This window comes from Conger conger, chromosome 1 (assembly GCF_963514075.1).
Source record: "Conger conger chromosome 1, fConCon1.1, whole genome shotgun sequence".
Lineage (NCBI taxonomy): Eukaryota > Metazoa > Chordata > Actinopteri > Anguilliformes > Congridae > Conger > Conger conger.
In genome coordinates this window covers 24,515,918-24,540,153 of record NC_083760.1, presented here as the reverse complement: position 1 = coordinate 24,540,153, position 24,236 = coordinate 24,515,918, and the positions used below count along the sequence as shown (strand labels likewise).

The 24,236-nt window shown below is 41.2% G+C and overlaps 1 protein-coding gene across 1 annotated transcript in view; it reads right to left on the bottom strand.

The window, feature by feature from the left end:
- The window catches only part of mdga2a (MAM domain containing glycosylphosphatidylinositol anchor 2a), a 246,608-nt gene that overhangs the window by 124,469 nt on the left and 97,903 nt on the right, over window positions 1-24,236 (bottom strand). The gene's annotated exons all lie outside the window — the stretch shown is intronic.

Below are 24,236 nucleotides of genomic sequence, written 5' to 3'. Positions count from 1 at the left end.
TGGCATCCAAAGAGTTCAATTTTGGTCTCATCTGACCAGACTATATTCTCCCAGTATTTCACAGGCTTGTCTAAATGTTGTGCAGCAAACTTTAAACGAGCTTCAACATGTTTTTTCTTCAGCAATGGAGTCTTGCGTGGTGAGCGTGCATATAGGCCATGGCTGTTGAGTGCGTTACTTATTGTTTTCTTTGAAACAATTGTACCTGCTAATTCCAGGTCTTTCTGAAGCTCTCCACAAGTGGTCATTGGCTCTTGGACAACTCTTCTGATAATTCTTTTGACTCCTCTGTCAGAAATCTTGCGAGGAGCACCTGATCGTGGCCGGCTTATGGTGAAATGATGTTGTTTCCACTTCCGGATTATGGCCCCAACAGTGCTCACTGGAACATTCAGAAGTTTAGATATCCTTCTGTAACCAATGCCATTAGTATGTTTTGCAACAATAAGGTTGCGAAGGTCTTGAGAGAGTTCTTTGCTTTTACCCATCATGAGTTGTTTCTTGTGTGACACCTTGGCAATGAGACACCTTTTTATAAGCCATCAATTGGGACCGAACCAGCTGATATTAATTTGCACTGACAAGGGGCAGGATTGCTTTCTGATTACTGATAGATTTCAGCTGTTGTCTTGGCTTCCATTTCTTCATTCATACTTTTTCCTTGTGTCATTCCATTTTATTACACATAACTTAATTTCTGGACATCTAAGGTTTAAATTTCATGTCAGTAGCACCTTTAGAAATATATTTACTGAGAAAAATGGTGACGTGTTCAATACTTATTTTACCCGCTGTGTATATATATATATATATATATATATATATATACTTGAGATTAAGCTACTGCATTTTACTGTATTTAAATGTCGGAGATGGTGCAGTGGGTAGCACTGCCGCCTCACAGCAAGGAGGTCCTGGGTTCGAATTCTCCGTCGGCCGGGGCCTCTCTGTTCTCCCCGTGTCTGCGTGTGTTTCCTCCGGGTACTCCGGTTTCCTCCCACAGTCCAAAGACATGCACGTTAGGCTGATTGGAGAGTCTAAATTGCCCGTAGGTATGAGTGTGTGAGTGAATGGTGTGTGTGCCCTGAGATAGACTGGCGACCTGTCCAGGGTGTATTCCTGCCTTTCGCCCAATGTATGCTGGGATAGGCTCCAGCCCCCCTGCGACCCTGATCAGGATAAGCGGGTTCAGATAATAGATGGATGGATGGATAAATGTCGGAGAAACATTGTAATAATCATTATCAGCGGGAGACAACACTTGCATGCCTGAGCACCCATTAGTCCGCCAGCCTTTCAGATGCAATTGCATTCTGGGATAGCTCGTCAGTCAGAGCTTTGTAATAAAACAATAGGGAGAGCAACTGTTAATGTACTGAAGTCACAGAATGTTGAAGGGACATACAAAGATAGGCAGAGAATGAGAAGAGTAAAAAAGTATCACAATGTACCATCAAATTAATATTATTTTTCATATTTACTATACATTTATGCATTATGTTTTATTGCAACACTTCACATTGAAAATGATCTTACTGATAGATAAAGCACTACCCAACCAAGCAACAATTTGTGCCCTTTTAAAGAAAATGGGCCCCTGAAATGCCTGCCCATCAGAACAAGGACACTCCAAACAGAAACACCAAAAAGCAACACCTATTCTATGTCCCATTCTATACAGGATGTAGAGAGTGATTTGACAGAAGTGAGAAGCACAGTCGTGGCATAAGACATCTGTGTCACACCACAGTGATCCTCTAATTATCCGAGCCATAATGATTCCTTCCCCAGCTCCTGGCCCTGCAGTTGCACATCAATGCTGACAGTGGACCCTAGGGTTCTCCTTCACAATTATTTCTGAAAACGGGCATGAGTCATGTTCCAAGAAAGTGGATATGGAGCAGCAATGATTCACTTCTCCCAGAGCTTGTCTGTACCCGGTATTTCAAGAATGTTTTGTGATGAAAATGTGACCCAGGTGTCCGAGGATCAAACTCATAACAGCAGAGCAAACGGACCACCTACTCTCACCTGTAGTGACCCAGTTATTCCCAGCTGAAAGGCTGTTTAGCGGCAACCTGACCATTCACTCCCACCTAAAGTGAACCAAGTAAATGGAGCACAACTGTGTTCACCGGATGAACAGCCCTTGCAGGTCATCTTGGCAATGGCCAGAGGCCTAATTAAAATGAATGCATTGTGATATTTTGTAGATGAGTAGCAACAAACACAACACTAAACCAATCTAGCCGTACTGCTTCATAATGTGATAATGCGGCAATAAGGAACTATCATTAAAGCAACAGATCGACCATTATATTTCTACAACTTCTGTTACACTCCTAGTATGTGCTTACAGCTCCCTCCTTGCTAGAAGATGCGGTTTTTATTTGTTTGGTTGTTGGAGGGTTCACTATCAGGAATTTGCTATCAGGGAAGATCAAAGGTCACCATCAACCAACTGCACTGACACTTAGGTTTGCATTAATGCTAGGAAGGTGAGCTCTTCTACCTCCAAAATATCACAGGTGATAGCTGTATCTAGGTTGTTACTTAAATGTTACAGTTTATTATATTAAAATTAAGTTGAACTCAAGCACCAAGGGGGTAGCACATATCATGTGGCCAATGTGAATCAGAGAGGCATGGCCTTCATTGCCAGCCTCCTGGTAGTAATGATGCCTGGTGTGCAGTCAACCGTCCACCTACTGTTTGACATTCATTGACATCCTCTGCAAAAATTCAATACGCATGCAAAACCTACTGGGAGATATTCATTGGCAGGGTATTTACAAAGTCTGGGGTCAACATGAAGTGCCCATTGCGGGCATTAGAGCACTGATTTGAATTTAATTGTCCTTGCCTATGATCTCCATACTTGTATGATGAGAATCAGTTCCCAAGAAAGTGATTATGTGTCAAGTACAAGTATTTGCTTGACACTTAACAGTGTAGATTTATCTATTCTATTTTGTATAATACAGAACTCAAGGTCAGTCTTTATTCTTGATTATAAAATCAATACATATATCTTAAAAGTACTATATATATTTAGAAATCAAAGGGAAGATAATTACATTTTAAATATTTTACATACAAAACCAAACATCATCAATAAAACAGTTATTATGCTTGTATTGCTGAATTATATGGGGGATTTAATATAGCTATAACAAAGAGACATTGTAGTTAATATGCAAATCTCTAGGGTGGGCCAAGCTTGTGAATGGGTGGTCCAGGCCCAACTGTTATTGTTCAGTAGAGCTCTATTCTCTGCTTCATGTTTCCCCCCAGTTCCAGATTCCTTGGCCCTGGAAACATGATGCATCATGGCCATGGTCTTGGTACCTGTTATCATTATGAAAGGGAAAGTTAATTTCAATCTTTCAATGGGAATATGATATACCAATGATTCATTGTAGGGGTGGGATTTAAATTCATTGGCACTTGAAAACATAGACTGGAGTCTGAGCCAGCAGTCTGAGTCTTTGGACACAAGAGGCTTGAGGCAAAACTTTTGGTTTGACCTGGCTGGCCTAACTGTGGAAATGTGGTTATTGCCTGGTAAGCTGGGACTCTCTTCACTCCAATTCTTGGGACAGAAGATTATGAGATCGCCTGAGTCAAAGACCTTGGTTTCAGTAAGAAATCTAAACCAGCAGGCCTGGATCTTCAGTTCTAATCTTGATATTGTCTGAAAGGGACATGTCTTGTGAAAAGAATGAGGGTTTGCACAAGGGATTAAAAACTATACAGTAAAAAACAGAGAATTGTGGGAAAAAAACTCAAACTCAAAATCACCCTCAAAGGGTTAATTAATTATTTTTTCATTTAATTCAAATATTCATTCACCTCTCTAATAAAGCTTCTGTCGTTTGTAGAATATTTTTAATTTAATGTTTTGTGTTACAAATTGTGATGTCTCTTTATGCTAGAAAGTGGATTAATATGAACTCAATTTCAAGGTTTTATAATTTCCTCCTTATTAATTGTCAATGGCACTCAAGAACTGGTGCCCAATGATTGGTTGAAACCATTGATCCATCACTGTCATAATTAACTCAGAAGGCCAACCGCATATTTAATAGTCAGTACCATTACAAACAGTGTTCAATGCACAGCTTTATCACATTACGCATTTAGTCTACAATTAATAATGCAATGTTTGGTGCCATTAATTTGTCAGCTACCACCAACACACACAAAAAGTTTGTATGCATGCAAGTGTATAGTACAGGGGTTCCCAAACTGTGGGTCGGGACTCCATGTTTGGTCACTCGATTTCAGGATGGGGTCGCCTGAAAATCTTTAAAAAGATAAAATGACATTTATGCCTCTTTCAAATATGTGAATGGAGGCCACTACATGTTTAATATTACAACTATAATAAAGCAATGAGAGATTTTGGTATATTTCCAGTATAGTCGTAGCTAAAGGGTGTTGTTAGGCACAAGATGTGTACGGGTGCAGTGTTGGGGGTCATGTAAGTTTGCGAACATTCATTTGGGGTCACACCAAAAACCCCTGGCATAGTAAAATGACCATTCCTGCGTTGTTTACATGCTTTCAGCCCTTCTGCTCCACACTCAATTAAAATGTAGTGTTGGTCAATATTTCCTCGACAATCAAATGTGGTCGGCTCAGGCAATTACTTGAAAAATGAAAACAAGGAAACAATTAGGCAAATGAAAGGGCTGTTAGGTGTGGCGTGATCTATATTGTTTGGGCGGAGAGGAAGGCGGTGGTGGCTTTTTCATTACTCTAAATAAATACACTGACACATGGGTAGTTGATTAATACAGTCCCATACAGAGGACGTTTTCTTTTCTTTTTTTTCTTTCTCCTCACAACACAGCAAAATAGTGGTGACAACATACACGTGGGAAACTATAATGTGCCCAGGACATACTATATTTCTTTGAAAATAATGTACGGTGTGCAAGACAACAACCCCAGAGGATGTATTGTATCTCTCTACACATCAGTATTGAGTACAGTAAAAAATACAGTTAAAAACTAGGGCTGTGACAACATATCAGTTGATCTGGCTAAACAACTAATGCTAAAGTAAACTAATTTTAGATAACATTGTCTTTAGATGACATTTTAAATATGTAATGCTGTCTCTGTTATCTGGGGAAAAGGAAGTAGTGCAAAAGTCATCAACATCTTGTTTGTTAAATCTGCTGCCATTTACATGGAGTTTTCGGTTATAAACAAGTCTGATGCACAGGGAAACATGATCATAAAAATAAAGTGCACTGCAAGCCTTGTAAACATGGCTTTTTCAATAAGGATAGTGTGATGATTTTACAGTATACCTTGCAAAGAAATCACCCTTTTATAGCTACCATTAAACGTGTCAGTTGAACATACAGTTAAACAAAAATGGTGATGGGAAAACTTCTAACGACCCATCTGACTCAGCTAGACTGCTGCATTAATGTTAAGCAAACGACTCTATGCTTCGAGTCAACAACACTGAATGCATCGGAAAAGAAAAAAAGCCTTTACCGAGACTGCAGTTGTAGTCTGGATTGCATAACATTTCTGGCCAATTAACATGGTCAATGATGGGGTTAGAAGAAGTCCTACAGCAAGCATTATATTCCAAGGAATATTTCTATTAAAACTTAATTATCAATTTTGAGTGTCCAGATTAATCTACTGAATAATTCAGCTAACTGGCTAACTGAACCAACCAATGTTTTAATCAGTTGACAGCCTTCATAGACACTGTAAAAAATCACTGTGAACCGTCTGTACATATTTTTCTTTTAGCAGTCACCAAAATCAGCAGCATTGGCAAATCTAGGGTCTTTCCTTCACATACATGTACAGATCAGCATTTCAGGTGAATCACCTTGACCAGCCTGATAACAGTGATAGCAGTATAACACCAATAAACCTAACCCGCCGCATGCTGATTACAAGGCTCCTTCCTTTTTCATGACACTGCGCTCAATCGAGAGTATGAAAATCTGAAAATGCCGACAGGACCAGAATCAGCTTGATATACTTGAAAATACCAAATTTACATCTGTCTCCCATGCCTCAGCTGCCAGCATTCCTGCTGCACAATTTGCCACGATGCAGATCCCATCCTGTTATCCAGATGCCTCATTTCAATATAAGGATATGCATTCTGGCTGCGTGCTGATTGATTCTTATGCTAAACTTCCTTGAGGATGAACAGTGTGCTCCAGAATTAGTGGCACCCTTAATTCAAATGGAGAAAAAAAGCAGAAAATAATAAACAACATGGAAGATTATCTACATTTTATGTTTAAACATATGAGAAAACTATATACTTTTATTTCACTACATTTACTCTCATGTTTCATAGTTTTTTTATTTAGTAATACCAAATTTTTTCATGATTTTTTACTGTAGATAAAATCAAAGTGAAATTTGAATTACATTTTTAAAATTTAATTTAGTCAAACTATATTACCTCATTTTATCAGCTCCTGTTGCACTAGAGTAGAAAAAATGTGGTAATGAGCATGCAAGATCCCTTTGTCAACCATCAGCATGAGAAAAGCCAAAGAACAATTCAGTGGTAATTGACCATCACAAGTCAGGTAATTGGTACCAAAAAAATGCACATATGCACTGCAATAATAAAAATGCATAGAAATATTGATAATTACAATTAATTAAAAATACTATTAGTGTTAGCAGCAGGGTTAAGAAAATGGCTGAACCAAAAGATAGGCCTATTGCTCACCTCAGTATCGCTTTGCTTGAGCAAACTGCAGAGCTACTCTAACCTGCCTGCTCATTCAATAGCCTAGGTGCTTTCTTCCTTCGTTTAAAATCCGTGTGGCTCAACCTCACTGCAGAACTACACGAAAACTGCATTTACTTCTGGCTGCAAAGAAAACATTGAGAGCTGAATTAAATTACAAGGCGGATTGTTACAAGGCGGATCTTTTTTTAAACTAAATAAAGACCACTTTAATCAAATCGCATGCAGTCTTTTTTTAATTCATTCAGTTTGCATGCAACATCATTATTATTTTTCTTTTCTTTTCTTTTTTAAATTTTGTTTCTGATTTTTCCCAATTTTCTCCCAATTTGGCAGCCAACTGTACCTATTACTATCTATTCCAATCACCATGTTGCCTTGGATACACTGCAACAGCCCCGTCGCTCGACGGCCCAGGAGGATCAGGATATTAGAGAGCGATACGCCTTCTACAAGCCGCATCATCTCAAGTTCCCGCGACTGTGACTCCGAGGTGACAGCACTCAGCGCTCCACTGTATACGGTGATTCTTAAGCTCCTGCCGTGTCCCTCCCCCCCACCCTCGGGAGCAGCGAGCCAATTATGCAGCTCCACGTGTGCCAGCCAACCTCGTTCATTTCATAATTAGAAATGTGGCACGGAATAGATTCCGTAGAAAAGTTCTACATAGAGGAATGGTCAAAAATCCCCCAAATGAGTCACAAATTTGGTTTGATTCCATTGAATCATTAATGAAGCGCACTACTTCATGCATGTTGGAAAATAAAGCATATGTCAGTAACTGTATAATTTTTTTGTTTACAGCACTTTTTGTGCATATTTATCAAGGGTGCCAATAATTCTGGAGCCCACTGTATATATCAGTACAGAAGTGGGGGAGGAGGGTGAAGAGGAAGACTATTGCTGAAATGCTTATTACAGTGTACGATGCTTATTACAGTGTACGGTGAAGCTAGATTAATGCGTCATTGGATGCATGTTGATCTCATTTTAGAAGACATGGAATAATGGAAGCCATGACAGTGTGTAGGTATACTTTGAGGAGGTAGTATTTGAGATGGTGAGTAGGCCAATACAGCTAGCCTCCCCCTTGCTAGCCCGTTTTTTAACACAAGCCTGGAAACGACATACCAAAAAAAAGAAGTTATTCTTCCGGAACCCTTTTGAGCACATGAATAATCCTGGTCTCTTCTGAAAGGTAATGCTTGGGAGTTATTTTCCAAATGGTCAGAATTACTCTAAATATTACTGAAAGCTCAAGCACGGTGGAAGTGGAAAATTCACTGTAAAAAAACAGAGTGTATGCAAATAAGCTCGCTCTTAAGGGGTTAGCTGCAATTGAGAATATTTTGGGTCAAACAGAGATGAAGGAGATTAAACAGATGGAAACCAACCTAAAAGAGCTCTGGACTGCTAAAAAAAAAAAACCTGCAAGAATAAGGCAAACAACTTCAGGAGCAGCTGTTGCCCATTTTGGAAGGAGTGACGGTATCATTAGGTATCAGGTATCATTAGGTATGAGGAGTGACTGAATCATACCATAACTGTGGCATCTATAGTTTATCACATTATAGCATTTTAAGTAACAATTTAAAATGTAATAATGTGTTTTTCATGGTGGAGCAAACCTCATTCAGTTGAGGAATGTTTAGGTGTTTGACAATGAGACAGCATCCAACCAAAGTTTCCTTTTAAAAGCAGAGTGATCAGAGTCAAGCTTATTTATGTAAGCAGAGTGGTCATTTGACATTCCAGTGCAAAAATTTCCATGGCAGGGAATCTGACTACTGGCCACCACAGAGGGGGATTTAAAATATGGGCTGACAGTCAACCGCCCTACGGACTGCCCTGCATTGTGTCCGAGGCAATGCTATTATAAGGGAAATCTCAATCAAACAGCATGATTGTTCCTTTCAGTAGTGATTTCCGTCACCAGTAGCAGGTACAGAGTCAGATTCCCATCCCTCATCCTGAGAGCAGGCATGGAGTTGGTTGGGAGGGAGGCAGCAAGCGGGGGCGACATAATGTGCAGCTTTCAACCAGCGTAATCTAGGACTGTAATTTGGAGGGGGAAAAAACAACTTGCACAGCCCCATCAAAGCTGTCATCGGTAGGTTACAGATGGCTTAAATGAACACAACCCAGGATGCACTTGGCTAATAATTATCTCAGCTTGATTATATGTAACATGGGAGATAAACCATACTGACATTTGTATTTCAACATTTAAAAAAAGATATGCTGTAGCTATATATATATATATATATATATATATATATATAAATGTGGCACAGAATAGCTTTCATAGTCAATTGAAAATGACACAATTATCACTGAATTTAACCAGCTGATGATTACGACAGTAGCCACGAGTTACTAATCTTAGCCATTTGAGCAACATATAGGTTTTTAGCAGGTAAACTAGCCAGCAAGGCAAGGCATAGGTTATTTCAGCCACACTGAGGAAAATGATAAAATGTGCAAAACAAGACAATGAAAATGAAAATGTAAAAATTAGCTAAAGAAATATAGTTAGATATTTTTAAAAGGTCATTTCTTAAGGAATTCAGCATGCTTCACCCATCCTGTTCTCCTGCTATTGCACGCACTGTCTCACTCATCAGTTCCACAGAGAATGTTGACCATTGGTTTCTGTGAAACTTTGAATCCGTTTTTCTCAAAAACATTGTTTGGTTGCACAAAAAATAAAATGGTACACAACTTCCCTGATATCTGGAGTAGAGAGAACTTTGGCATCTTCAGAAAGCTTACATTCTCCTCTTTCATTTAGTTTCTAAAACTCAAGATACATTTTGTGGTCAATTTTTGATAAAATAGGTCACATATGTGCAATATAGATATTTTAAAAAGCATCTTAGATGCACAGGCTATAACTATAGTACTTAACAAAGCAATTATGCCGATACTTGCTTTTAAAAAAAACAATCATCTCATCATTTTATGTGAATGTGAAAAAAAGTACTTTAAGCCCAGAGTATCTGCTTGAAATAACTGAACAACACCTAATGCACACACAAGCATACACACACTTACTGTAATCACTCTTACAAGCAAGCGCAAAGACACTCATACATGCAGACATGCACAGAATTGCACATTCACATAAACAAGTATGAATACACATTCAAACAATAGCAGAAATTGTCACAATAATTAATAATGTTTCACTCTGGCAGGCATTTATTCAATATGACAGATACGGTGTTATAATAGGAAGAATTATCATTAATAGACACCACCAGGTTTCAATACTCACAAGAGTGCTATCTGCTGTCACACTGCATACATAAAGTGAACCCACAATGTCTCAGCACAAAACAACATTACTGGCCATCCATTGCTTTCGAGCACCTCTGTTCTTATCAGCAACATGTGTCAGTCTTTCGATCGCACTGTCTGTTTGTGTGAGAGGTGATCAATCGAGGCCTTCCTCTCCTGGTTCTAACCCTAAGTGGAGCAGATATTAAGATACCGGCCCCTAATTTAAAATTCAGAAGTAATGAGTCTTTTTATTGGCTTCTCCTGGCGCTGTTGTCAGCAAGAGTCCATCTGAACTATGTCTGCCACCTCAGCAACAAGCCAGCCCAGGATCCCACGACACCATAAGCATGCTTCGAGTACAGACACAACACTTTTTGTTTTTTGTTTGATGTCTGTGCAGGGAGTTTTATATAGCAACTGGCAGACACTCAGAATGTCTACAGCAAAGCTGGAATTGTGGTTTTCTTTCTTTTTTTGCTGGGCTGAACTTTTTTGGTGACTTTCAGTGGCTGGTTTTTTTTACAGGATTGTCATTTTTGAGGAATCCTATGAGAAAAAACAACCTATGTGCTTTCTGTGCTCCTGCTCTGGATGTCTTTTTTTATTTTGCATCAAGTGAGAACAAGAAGATGTATTTTAGAGCTCACCAGAGAATTGTCAGATATACAGCTAGGGTAACAAACACCCCCAGACGTCACCCAACTCTGACCTTAAAGGCATACTATGCAGGATTTTTACCCTGAAAGTATTATAAAATACAGTAACCATCCAAGGCATATCTATGATGCACAGGCAATCTTTTTATCAAATTCTTGTCCAATACAAATGCCATGTTTTGTATTGGAAGCTGGTTAGTTCAACATTAGTCAAACTTGATACATCATGTATGAAAAACACACAAAAGTGACAGAAAGAAAAACGTGTGGAGAAAAGAAGGAACTACTCATGTCATGATACCACCTCATCTGTAAAACATGGTGGAGGATCTGTTATGGCTTAGGTACGACTACCACTGGAACCGGCTCACTCATCTTTATTGATGTGACTGCTGATGGCTGCAGCAAGATGAATCCTGAAGTGCCCAGAAACGGCTTATCTGCGCAGTTCCAACCAAATGCTTCAAAACACATTTCACCTTGCAGCAGGGCAATGACGCAAACTGAAAAAAATGAGTTTTTCTGGGCCACAAAGTGGAATATTCTTAACTGGCCTAGTCAGTCACCTGCCCTGAATCCAAATGAGCATGTGTTTCAGTTGCTGAAGCGATGACTCAAGGCAACATTGTTGGGGAACAAAGGCGTGCACAGGAATTGTAAATCACCCTCTCGTGGGGGGGAGGCACGCAAAAAAATTGCAGCACATTTAACATTAGTGTAGTCACGCAGACAAAGTGTGTTCCAAACAAACCACAGGAAGCGCCCGCTTCCACTAGAAGTTAACATCCGTTCAATGGTAGTGTTTCTCCTGAGGAATGTGGTTTATGATTATGGTTGCTTATTGACTATCCCATACACTAAGACACTTTGATTTACATGAACCAATGGCTAATTAGGCTATAGCAAAAACGATAAATAACTACAGAAGTTCCCTGTGTTAGCTCACTATTTTCTGAACAGCACCTGAAGCACAACTATTACAGTTTTGCACAGGCTTATTTGGCTGAGCTGTATAAGTCTGCCTGTTTCGTAGTCTCTCTTTAGCAACAGCTTCCCCACCACACTGTCACAGGAAAACACTATTACCTTGTCACTGTATGCTCGGATCACGTACGTAACTTGTACTAAGTTTTTATAGAAACAGGAGGAATGAGACTTTACAAACACAGAAAAACCAAAGCTTATCTGGAAGTAATGTCTTATTTATTCATCATTAAAGTAGCACTGTTTGGAACATCATGAGCTAACTTGGTGTTTGGAACATGGCCAGGCTATATTAAGCAGGCTACTTGCATTTTCAACGAAAGACACAATTGAATCTGAACGCTAGCGACATCTGCAGGGTTGATACAAATAAGCTGCTTATAACGTGGAAGGGGCCTATTTGTTGGGAACATTGCTTGAGTTAAGCCTTTTTTGCGAAAATTTATTTAATTTAATAGCTGAAGCTGCAACATTATTTTGAGACACCAACAGCACCTCTTCATAGCAGTTGTTTAATATAATGCTACTATGCTTACAATATCAAAAATGAAGTGATTTTTGAAAATCTCTGAGGACAGCACTACAACGAAGTTCAGACGTTGGCGTATTATGGCGATCGCCTGCTGCATGTTTTTATTTATCTATGCCAACCAAATTTTCCATTAGCATACCCTCACACTATGAAAGCAGTGTCATTAAATGTGGTTATATGGCTACTAGATGCATAGAACCTGCATTGAAAGCAAAACATTTGGTCGCATTTGTCTGAATATTCGAGCCACTGTTTAGCTTCTGGAATTTGATGCCAGCCAGCTTGGAATCACAGTTTATCCGCCATTAGGTTGGCTGTGGCCTTTTCCGGCAATATGAAGCAAAGAGGTCCCCTTGCTTTCAGTCTCTTTCATTGTTTCCACCACCTCATCGCAATTATCCTGGTGGCTAGCAGTAGCATCCGTTGGGGGATTTTTTTGCAAAATTATTTGACAATGTGACAATGTGAGTGATTTTTACTTCAGCAAAAAAAAGGGTAACATTCATCCTGATATTGTAGCTGCTGCAAACCTGCCAACCTGTCCTGATGCATTATGGAACATACAGTTTTCAACTGTCGACTGCTAATCCGGCAGATGCTTTATTTTATTTTTAGTTGTAGGCTACTAATTTGTGTATTTAATTTATTATGGCAAACGGCCATTTGTTAAAAAGGTTTAATCAGTCTATAAATCTTTTTTCTTTTCTTTTTTTTTGCCAATGAATGTTTTACCCCCTCCCCACAATGAGCGCATGCCCGTCAGGGAAGATAACCAACGTGTGGTGATGTTGCCGCCTTCAGGTAGTCACCAAATACAAAGAATTTGCAACCAAGTACTAAATATGACTTTAAGATTATGTTGATTTGTCCAATTGCTGTCTAATGAATGGGCTGTAATTCCTAAAAGGATCACCCTGTATAGTAAAACATTCAGACTATACCAGAAAAGTAGTTTAATCCTACATAATTTTGTTCATCAGAGTATGTTAAATACAAATGTTGTTTTGTTTTTTTGAGTACAAAGGTTTAACATTGGATTTAGAATGTGAACAATCAGGGAATCATAAAAATGTAAAGTCATAAATGGTTGCCATTTATATAGTGCCTTTATCCGAAGTGCTGTACAATTGATGCTTCTCATTCACCCATTCATAGACACACTCACACACAAATGGCAATTGGCTGTCATGCAAGGCACCAACCAGCTCATCAGGAGCATTTGGGGGTTAGGTGTCTTGCTCAGGGACACTTCGAGGCCACTGCTCTTACTGCCTGAGCCAATGAAGCCCCATGGTCATGGTCAATGTAACTTTAGAGTGCACTCATTGTTCTGCCATTAAGTGGTTGGGAGGTTAATGACATCTTAAGTTTGTCTAGAATAACCTTAAATCACTTGTCCACATACGTGGACACCATGCATGAAAGAGTTAATACTCTGAAATACCTTTTACTTTAACCTCATGTTCATTGTTCATTTCACATCCAATGTTCCAGAGAACAATAGTTGTGTCACTGTCCCAATATTTATGGACAGAAATGTACATCCATTTTACTGTAATCCCTGACTTTACCTTTTTATACTACAATATTTATACTACCCGTCAAATTACTTTTTGGCTCCGGAGTGTTTTGCATCTCAAAGTATCTTCTGGTCAGCCTTTTTTTAATTTTTATTAACGTCCCAGTCGATTTTACAGTAGAATTGCTTGTTATTATCTGAATTCTATTTTAGATTTATCACAGAGGTACCACGTTACATTAAAGATAGTCATTTACATCATACTGAACTCCTTTCAAATTTCCAGCTCCAGTTTTTCATTTCCTTGTGCATTTTCCCAGTCTAGGGAAAGGTAAATTGGCCATTATAGATATTTTCAGTTCCACACAGGTCTTTCTGATGTTGTTGAGATTAGCGCTGTTATTGTCTGATCTTGGTGGGCGATAGCAGATTCCAGCTATAGTCCCCTTTAAGGTTTCCTGGGATTTCAATTCCCTTCCGCAAATTGTGACAATGTCAAACTGGAAAGCAACTTATATCCAACTTTGTCATATCCATCCCAGTCCTCCATTCCCCATCATTCAATGGGTGCCATGCCTCATGCAGATATTGAACTCCACATTTCACAACTGTCAGAAAACAACATTAAAAAATGAAGGTGCTATGTAAAGCACTAACTATGACATGATAACTGTGCAATATATGAGGTACTGTTTCAGGATTATTAGGTCGTAAAATGTGGATGTGACATCAAACACTGGCAGGCACACCTGCAAAGACTGTAGAGATTAGAAGTTAGAGGTGCAGCATTCTGATAAAGCAGACACCATCATACAACTATATGACAAATCACATATATGGTGAATCATTTGAGAATGTTATATTTTGGTACTGTTCTGAAATTGAAATTTCATTGAAATTTGGAAACTATCAGCAGGACCATTTTCGCTAGTCTATATAGTTGTGGCATGATGTGTAGATGTTTTATTATTATTATTAATTACCAGTTAATGAGTAACTATGTAATGCAACTGTAAGGTTGAGGAGGTGCGGAGAGCCAGGTGCAACTAAGGGGAATCCCTTATAAGCGGACACACAAACGTGCCCGCCACTAAGACCCCGGGGGGTAGGGGAGACAGCTCTGAGACACGGAGACAACTCCGAACAAATAAAAGGAAGAGCCCCAAATAACGGCTCTGAAAATAAAACTACCCTACAAAACTAGGGCGAAAATCACAAACCAAAAATAAGTGCGTAACTGCTAGCACTTCTCTCCCGGACCGGGGAAAACCCAAAGTAAAAGTACAACCCAGTATAAAAGACTGGGCGAAACGAAAATAAAGATACAGGAGACGCAGCTCCGTAATAACACAAATCAAAATACAAAATACCGGGGACAACGTCCCTCACCCACGGACTCACACGAGCCGAAAATAAAGAGAAACAAAGAACCAAAAGAACCAAACGGAAGGCGGTCGCAGTGTACACACACTTCGCACGCAGACCCCTTCCTTACCCTTTTCTTTTGAAAAAACGAGCGAACCAGCACAATACCCGACTCGTAGCTTTGAGTCTACCATGTGCCAAATACCGGCTTTAGGTGGCAGAGCGAACAGTGACACCGAAGCGAAGACTGAGGGGAAATGCGGGCTTTAAGTACCTTCAGGAGGTAGACATCATGTAAGCACTAATGACCATCAGGTGAAAGTAATACGCCCCCTGATGGCCACAACCAGTACTACCTCCAACCCTGACAGCAACCTTTCAAATTGTCACATTTTTCATCTGTTCATCCCTTTTTGCAATCAGTAACAACACTTCTTACATTTAACACTGTGTTTACTGAACACGCATTAATGTATTTATTTTAATGTATTCACTCAAGCCACATTTACACTCGAGCCATTGCTGAACATTTAGGAGTAATGCTCTGTATCTCTTTTATACTTTTCCAGGCTGCTCCTCATAGCATTCCTAGAAAATGTTCCAGTAAAACCTAATGCTAGCAAGTCTGTCTCAGGTTATTGAGAGAAGGTTGCGCACCTGGCAGGATACATTTCTTCTTCATAATGAGACAGATATAGTATCTTTTCTCAAAATCCCACATTCTCTGATTCTTTTCATTTCTGGAGATTTCATCCTGCAAGTGATCCTGCATATTTAGATAAATTACTGTAACAAATTGTTTAATTATCTTACAAAATATGCTTGCATATTTTTATTGGCAATATGTCAGTAATAAGTATCCCTCAATGTTTGCAGTTCTTCAAAGGAAATAAAGATATCATTGTTTTATACTGTCATCGAATCTCGTGGAAATCTATGGCATATTTCTGATCCTCAAATTGGCTCTGCTTTTGAACATGAGTTGTATATGGTTGTGAAATCAAGACTATATGTTACGTTCCGTCCCCTTTTTCCTTGTTTTCTCTACGCTTTCTGAGCTCCTGCTCCAGTCCTGGTTTTCCCTTCCTCCTCATTACATGTCTCCACCGTCCACACCATATATGAATTTCCTTTCTGTTAATTGTCTTCTCATTGTCAGTGCTTCTTAAAAGCCTGTGTATGTATTTGCTAGTTCATTTTGTTCTCTTGCTTCTTTGCTTGAGATCTGTAGTTCTCTACAGCCTCTGTTTGACTTAGTGATGGCAAGATGATGCTTCTTGAACCGTTGAAGCTTTCCAGCCAATTGTGTTACAAATGGATTAATCTCTTGATGAATAATGTACCGCTGCCGAATAATCACGTGCCATATGCCATAGTGCAGATGTGTTTTTGGCAGCAAATTCCTGCATAAACACCTGCCCTCCAGGAATGGAGTTGTCCACCCTTGGTCTAAACTGAGAGTTGTTCCAATGGACCTGTTTCAAAAAAATATAAGTTGAAAAATATAATTTATTACTGCATTTTTTTAAGTGAGAGAAACAAAGAGAAAAAAAATTAAATAGCTGTGCCTTGAACCCTGGTCTCCATCATGAAAGACAGTCAGACCAACAACAAATCTTTTATATTATTTCCCCTGACTTATTAGCAAACACACAGACACTACCCAAAACAGCTTTGACAAGTAGTAAAGTGTACTACTGGTGTAACCAATAAGGATTAATATATAATGTCTGATTCAACAAGTTAGAAAATTGGTCAATAATACAACTATGTCAAGTTGACTACAAAATGGGGAAGATGGAAAATTGAAATAAAGAGGGACAATTTGTGTGGGTTCAACTGGGCAGTAAAAGTGCTTTTGTAACTCGGGACACTCTCGGCACTTATCGACCACTATGAAAAACTGTGAGTTAAAGTGGTGGTTTGCGTCCTCACATCGACAACCTGAAACTCAAACCAGAGAGCAAAGACGTTTGTTCAAATGAAACCAATCAGGTGGTTCTACACAAAACGAGACCTCGTTTGCCATCAGTCATGTGATTTTCTGAAAATGATACAAGCCTCGAGGCGGGGCTTCAGAGAAAACTGACTTATGTATTGACACACTCCTCAGAGCCTCGGTATCATTTGTAACATCAATAATTTGACTCCCTTTGTGTACCCCAACCTCTGCATTTTGGATTTGCCATCTGTTCCATCTTGGATCTCCTGTCACCAAACTTTGCTTGGACTTTTGGATTTTGACCCTTGGATTACGTTCTGCACCACTGCATGTGTGGACTCCCTACCTGTGTTTGCCTGCTATAACGACTCCAAACTTGTTTAATCCCACTGTATTTGTTTTGCCTGCTCTTGACCCCACTTGCCTTACCTTACTGTTCCGCATTAAAGCCTGCCATTTCACTTCATCATTGAGTCCACTATTGGTTCTTCTGTCCACGTTCCTGACACTATGAATATGGAATATTAAAATTATATCTGGCCATCCTCAACACTTGCACTTCATCACAACAGGCTCAATGATGCTGAAAACCATTGCATATGATGATATCAAGACTAGTCAATAAGTCCAAACAGACGGCTCCGGGGGTCCATGTACAATCTATTTTCTTCACAGCAGAAAGCCAATAAATTCTCTCCTGCATCTATTATGTCCCTTTCAAATCAACAACTTTCAATTTCGCTCGCAGATTGATAATTTACCCACATAAAAATGCTTGCTTCTTCCTCCCTGCCACCCCCGCATTCTGCATAATATACACGCATCCATTACAAATACACCCATTTCTCTTCAGAGAAATTGAATTTGAGCCTCTTTGAATGTTGGGATTGCAAATATCAATGATGTGAAGGCCCACGAACGTGCGGCATCTGCATAATGCCTCATTTGAGTCCATCTGCGGTAGCCGGGCCTCATTGACGCCGCCGCGGTGATTGATTCAGAATGTATTTCAGTCCCTTGGCAAGGGTCTGCCCTTCTTTTTCCATCTCTATTAATATCCCAGCATGCCACAGTCATGGCCAATGGAGACATGGCACTCTGTGGTGATGCACATGCTCCACAGCTAAGACCGCTCTAATTTCCCAGATGACATGGGACGCCAGCCATTCTGATATTATAGGAAAGAAATAAGTCGTTTGCAGGACTGATGTAAAATAGTAATATTAACCGCTATACTTTGAATGCATTGGCTGACTCACAGCCGGACCGGAAAAAGAAAATGCGTTTTTCAAGCATTAAATAACGAAGTTATCTCTGGGTCTCCATGCCATGTGTTGTGTGTCAGCTTAGTATCAGCGCACGCTGATAGCGCCATTGGCGTCGCGACATCCAGACGGCGCGATGTCCGTAACCTTGTTTTTTCCTGTCGTTGGAGGCCACCACACAGTGAGTTCACGTCTGCAAAGCAGGCGCCTGCGATGCCTCCCCGTGCGTTCTCGCCATCGGTGTCCTCATCTACCGGAAAGGCGCTTTAGTCGGAGACGTACCTAATCTCGTTTCACGGTTTCCCACACTCCAGATCAAAGAGGGAAAAGCAATGCGGAGAGACATTAAGAGGACAAAAGAGTAATCCCACCGAAGCAGCCCAAGCAGCCAGCAGCAGGTGATGCCATGTTTCCTCCTGAAGATGTAGGCGGTCGCAAGAAGTGGTGTTGCCGGCGAAAACTAGGTCTCCTGTCAGCGTGATGTCGTAATTACCGGCTCTGAGAGCACGGTGCGTGTGGCGGGGGCCGACTTGGTGGGGGTACGGAGAAAAAAAAAGGGTTGCCTGTTTGAAACCTTCTGATTAGAAGAGTCAGGCAATAGCCGGGGGAAAAAAAAAGGCAAATGTGGGCCTGACACAGGCCTCTTTCACATTACAAACCAGGCGCGCAACCCGTTATCATGTCGACAGAGCGTTATTAAACAGAGGCTGAAAACAACACCATTCGGGATGCAGTGTGCACACTGTGAATTATCAGCTCTTGGCTTGACAACCTATAAGTGGAGGTGGGGGAAGGGAATACCCTCTTAGCTCAGCGCATCCATGTGCATTCGACTGAGGGGTCATGAAGGGCTTCAGTCAAAGCCATTTTTCTAGCCCGCTAAAATTCCCAGACTGTTAACAATGAAGAGAAGTAACATTGGGGTGAATATATTTTCTTCCATTTTGAGTGAGCTATAAAAAGGGTGGAGCATCTAATACTATGTCATATAGTACTGTGCGGAAGATGGTGTGGAATAAATAAGACTGTTGAGATTTATGGAAGTGATGGATTGCTCAACTGGGACACTACCATGATGCAAAAATAAGATGAACCCCCAAAGGCCTATTTTTAAATGAAATGGTTTATTAAAGATATTAAGGTTAAAAAGCTTTCATCAAGAAGACGGTGAGGTATGCAACACTGATAGGTTTAAGCACAAATAAAACAACTTAAAAAAAAAGTTTCACAACATACTTTTAATGAGGTGTTCCTGTGCCAACGCCAGCACTTTTCCCACAGAGATATTATATTATTATAAATGACTGCAGGTTTCCTCAAATCTGTGCGGCTGCTTTGAGAACTACCGGCACTCATTACCCCACCTGTGCAGCACAGCCTGGGAATTAGAGCCTCCTTCCACCTACCCGGGCTTTTCATGTATTAATTCGCCGTTCCTTCATCTGCGACTGATTTCTCCTGCAGCTCCCTACTTCACAATGGAAGCTCAGAGACCTTGATCATTGTAGAATGCATGCTGGCCTTGATTAAAACTCCACAGCAGCACATGAATAAAACGTCTCTTCGCGAGTCCCTAAATGCTCTGTTCCACAATTGCGTTTGTTAATATTTTTTCTGTTGTTTCTGGGGGAGTCTCACTTTATCTGCTTTTTGCCTTTACATGGGTAAAGCACCACGGCGCTTGCGTTCTTTCATTCTTTAGACAGTGAGGTTGTCTCCAGCTGAATGAAAAGCACAGCACAGCCCTGCAGCCACGGAGCGCATCTGTTCACAGTAATAAGAATGAAGCAGCCAGGGTCTCACCTAGTCTAGCTCACCTCGCTGTAGCAGTGAAGAGGGAAAGACTTTATAAGCTTCTTCATATTTGGGGAGATTTCATAGGCCTCTTCATATTTGCTTGGCTTTAAGACCCAAATGCTATTCTCTCAATTCTCAGTAATCATCTTGTCTCCTTACCCTCTCTCTCTCTATTCTTCTCCAAATCTTTTAACCTTTTACCTCTTCCTGCCTTCCTTCTAGCATAATATTTGATTTTTGTGGGGAATGGCCACATTACACACTGTAAGGAGGCAATTACTAAAGTTAAGGGCATGTATTTATTGTTTTGTGCTGCATGATTACAGCACAAAACAATGTTACCAAATTACCATTGATTTGTTGTACTGGAGGTATTGCCTTCTACAAAGAAATGATTTCCATACTAAAAAGCGAGGCAGCAAATCTGTGAAAATAGTTGCATCTTTCAGAGAGAGATCAATTAAGACTACCCACAGGGGCCTCCCTTCACCTTCAATGAATGGGAAAAGGGACTCAGGTCACCACATCAAGGGAAAATAAAAAGGACCGGTCGGCTCTGCTACAGGAACAGGAAATCAATTGATGGACACAGGGCTCGATGGACAACTGTACCTATCGAGCCCCGTTTCCGTTCGCCGAGGGCTGCGGGCCCTCACGCATCGATGTGTTTCCATGTAAGATCAAACAACATCGAAGATCGGAGATCGCAGTCGTCGCAACTCGAGAGGACCCCATGCCGAGCGGACCTGGGCGTGGGCTTGATGTGCACGTCGCAACGCAGCAGAAAGGATCGGTCGCGATGGATTCTGGAAATTGCTTGCCGTCACACATCCTGAGGGCACTATTTGCACCTCTCCCTCCAAGTCCCTCCCAGTCTGCCTGCTGCGCTTCTTAGGGAGATATTTCCAGCAGCTGGAGGTCTGGCATCTGCCATTTTCTCATTCTCGCTTTTCATGTCGGCGAGACGTGATGGTTATGGGAGGGGCGACGCTCCCTCGTTATCGGCCCAGAGGAGCCGGAATGGCCCCCCGTAAAATAAACGCCTCTTAGGATTGGCTCTTTATGAAGCTCGTAAACCGTACGGCTACTCCGCACGCCTCTGAAAAAAAGAGGGAGCTGATCAATCAAACCCTCCATTATAACAGCTGCCACCCTGCCCTGCGATATAACGGTTTTACGTCTCTGTTTACCAGACCCTGCCTGCCTCCCCCGTCACCTACCTTCCGTGCTCCACTCCCCCACGTTTCATCCCTGCTTTGAGCTCTGCGTATTTCAGGAAGCGGTCCGTTTGGTCAACGTGTGGAAGACAGGCCGTGGGTCAACATAACTAGTGCAGTTAAAGTCTTTGTATCAAACTACAAATTGTTTGTCAGATCTGTGACACAGCAAGAGAGTGCAACTGAGGTCTCACTCCAAGTGGCCTGAGGGCTGGACAAGCTCAAAAGGCCCTTCTCTGGTGCAGTGGTAGTTAAGGAGTGTTTGGATGGAATAGTTGGGGCTATGTGCGAGGGAAAGGAGAAAAAGGATATATCAGAGAAAAGCAAGCAAATACCATGATCTAACTGCACTTCCACCAGGAGAACAGAGTTACTGGCTGCCGACCTCGTAAAGCAGTTAAGATGATATCAAGACCACACAGTGCATTTCGCTCGCTGTGGATGAGTCAACAGACAGCACTGACAAAGCCCAGCTGTGTGTCTTCGTCAGATATTCCAGCAAGTCAAAGGGAGAATTCTGTGAATACTTACTAGGCCTGACGCCACTTCTTGGCCATACTAGGGGAGAGGACATTTATGAGGCCATCATTCCGATCCTTTATGAAAGGGGAATTTACATCAAGGCTGTATCCATTGCAACTGATGGCGCTCCAGACATGACTGTGGAGAAGAGAGCTCTCTAGCGACTGTAGGAGCACCGTCCTGACCTGCTGCTGCACCACTGCATAATACACCAGTCAGTACTGTGTGCCAGCCTTGGAAAGGAATACTCTGGTGCCAAGTTTGTGAACTACCTTAGAGCCTCCTCAGCTCTCCAGCACTATCTTCTGTGAGCCTTTCTGACTGAGGTGAGGAGAGTATTAATATTAGTAGCCATTTCTGTTTTACTGTATTTGATGTGCAACAATGCTAGAAATGTCATCAATAGAATATATTGATATAGTAAGTGTGGGGGGGGGAAAGTGTGTGACAGAGAGAGAGTCTTACCTATTTTCTCTCCCTGTCTCTTACCAGGTCAATGCAGCTTATGATGACCTACTCCTACCCTGAGTAAGGGAAGGGTCCTGGAAAGGCTGTCAGCAATGACCTGGAGATGTTTCTAACAGAACAGAAGAATGCCAAAGCCTGGAAGGACTTGCAGTTTCTGCAAGATGATCACACCATGGAGCTTTTGGCTTTTTCATAGACATAACATCTTATCTAAATCAGCTCAATCTCAAACCCCAAGGCCAAGGAAACAGTGTGTGACCTAAATGCAGCAGTACGATCCTTCCAAAGGCAGTTGGAGATCTTCATGGGTGACATAATGGAGGAACCATCTCCACTTCCCAACTCTTCTTCAGCAGACTAATGGCAATCATCACCATAGTCATGTTTCCTTCCTGGAGAGGCTGGCTAAAGATTTCAGAGAACGCTTAGATGGCTTCAATGTGGGTAAGTAAGTGCTGCTCTGCATTCCATCCCCTTTTCTAGCGAAGAGCGTTCAAGAGCTTTTCAAAAGAGCATCTTCCCATGGGCTAGTGCTGCATCTCTGCAAACAGGGCTGATCGACCTGCAAGAGAATGTGGCTCTGTCTGACATGAACTGTGACCCTGTGACCTTCTGGGCAAAGATAGTTACAGCGGGAAATGTTCCCACTGGCCTTCTTTCACCATGTTTAGTTGGCATCGGCATGAGTCCGCATTCTCCACCATGAATGTGGTGAAAAGCTCATACCGCAGCACACCAATGAACATTGGGCCAGTGTCTGTCAATTACAACTTTTATACCTAGGTTCAAGCAACCAATTGACGGCAAACAATGCTATTTCTCCCACTACATCTGAAAGTATTTTCGCTATCTTTATCTTGAGCTTGAATGTATTTTGTTAAGAAGTTATAAGTGAGTTGATACAATGACATTTTGGTATGGCAAACAATGCAATTTGGGGGAAATGTTGTTAAAAAAGGCCAATGTTGTTCAAAAGTAATAGGTTAAATTAGGTGATTAAATGTTATTTTGTCGGCGGCACGGATGGTGCAGTGGGTAGCACTGCCGCCTCACAGCAAGGAGGTCCTGGGTTTGAATCCCCGTCGGCCAGGGCCTCTCTGTGCGGAGTTTGCGTGTTCTCCCCGTGTTTGTGTGGGTTTCCTCCCACAGTCCAAAGACATGCAGGTTAGGCTGATTGGAGAGTCTAAATTGCCCATTGGTATGAGTGTGTGAGTGAATGGTGTGTGTGCCCTGCGATGGGCTGGTGACCTGTCCAGGGTATATTCCTGCCTTTCGCCCAATGAATGCTAGGATTGGCTCCAGCCCCCTTGCCTGTTCAGGATAAGCGGGTTAGGATAATGAATGAATGAATGTTATTCTGTTATCGACAATCCTTCTGGACGTCTGAGCTTGACTTAAAATGAGATGTAGACCTTTAAGTAAAAAGAGAAGCCCTGCTGTACATCCTGCAGGGGGTGCTGCATCTAAAGCAGGGTCACAGGGAGGGGGGTGAAGGTTAAGAAATGTCATCCAGATCACTCCTGAATCAGTTTGATACAGGATATAGGGTGTGACATTCAAGGACTCAAAATGGACTATTCAGGACAGCCCGCCGTTAACTTGTGGACATGTCAGTTTCGATGTAGTCTCACCCTGACCCAGAGCTGACAGGGAATTTGGGAGAAGTAGTTCATTGAAGGGCTGTGATTTAGCTGATTTAGCATAGCTGAATGAAACACAATGCAGGGAGGGGAAGGAACCAAGCAAGCACTGTAAATAATGCATCATGTCATAATGAGAACTCAGCGAGCTATCTAGGGGAACAGTTTTCCGCTTTCACTAAAAGCTTAGAATATCAGTGAGACGCTACTGTAGCTGTTAAACAACAAGTTAAAAATATAGCATGTAAATTGGTTACAGGATCTGCAGACTCACAGAAACAAATGGAAATCTGGTT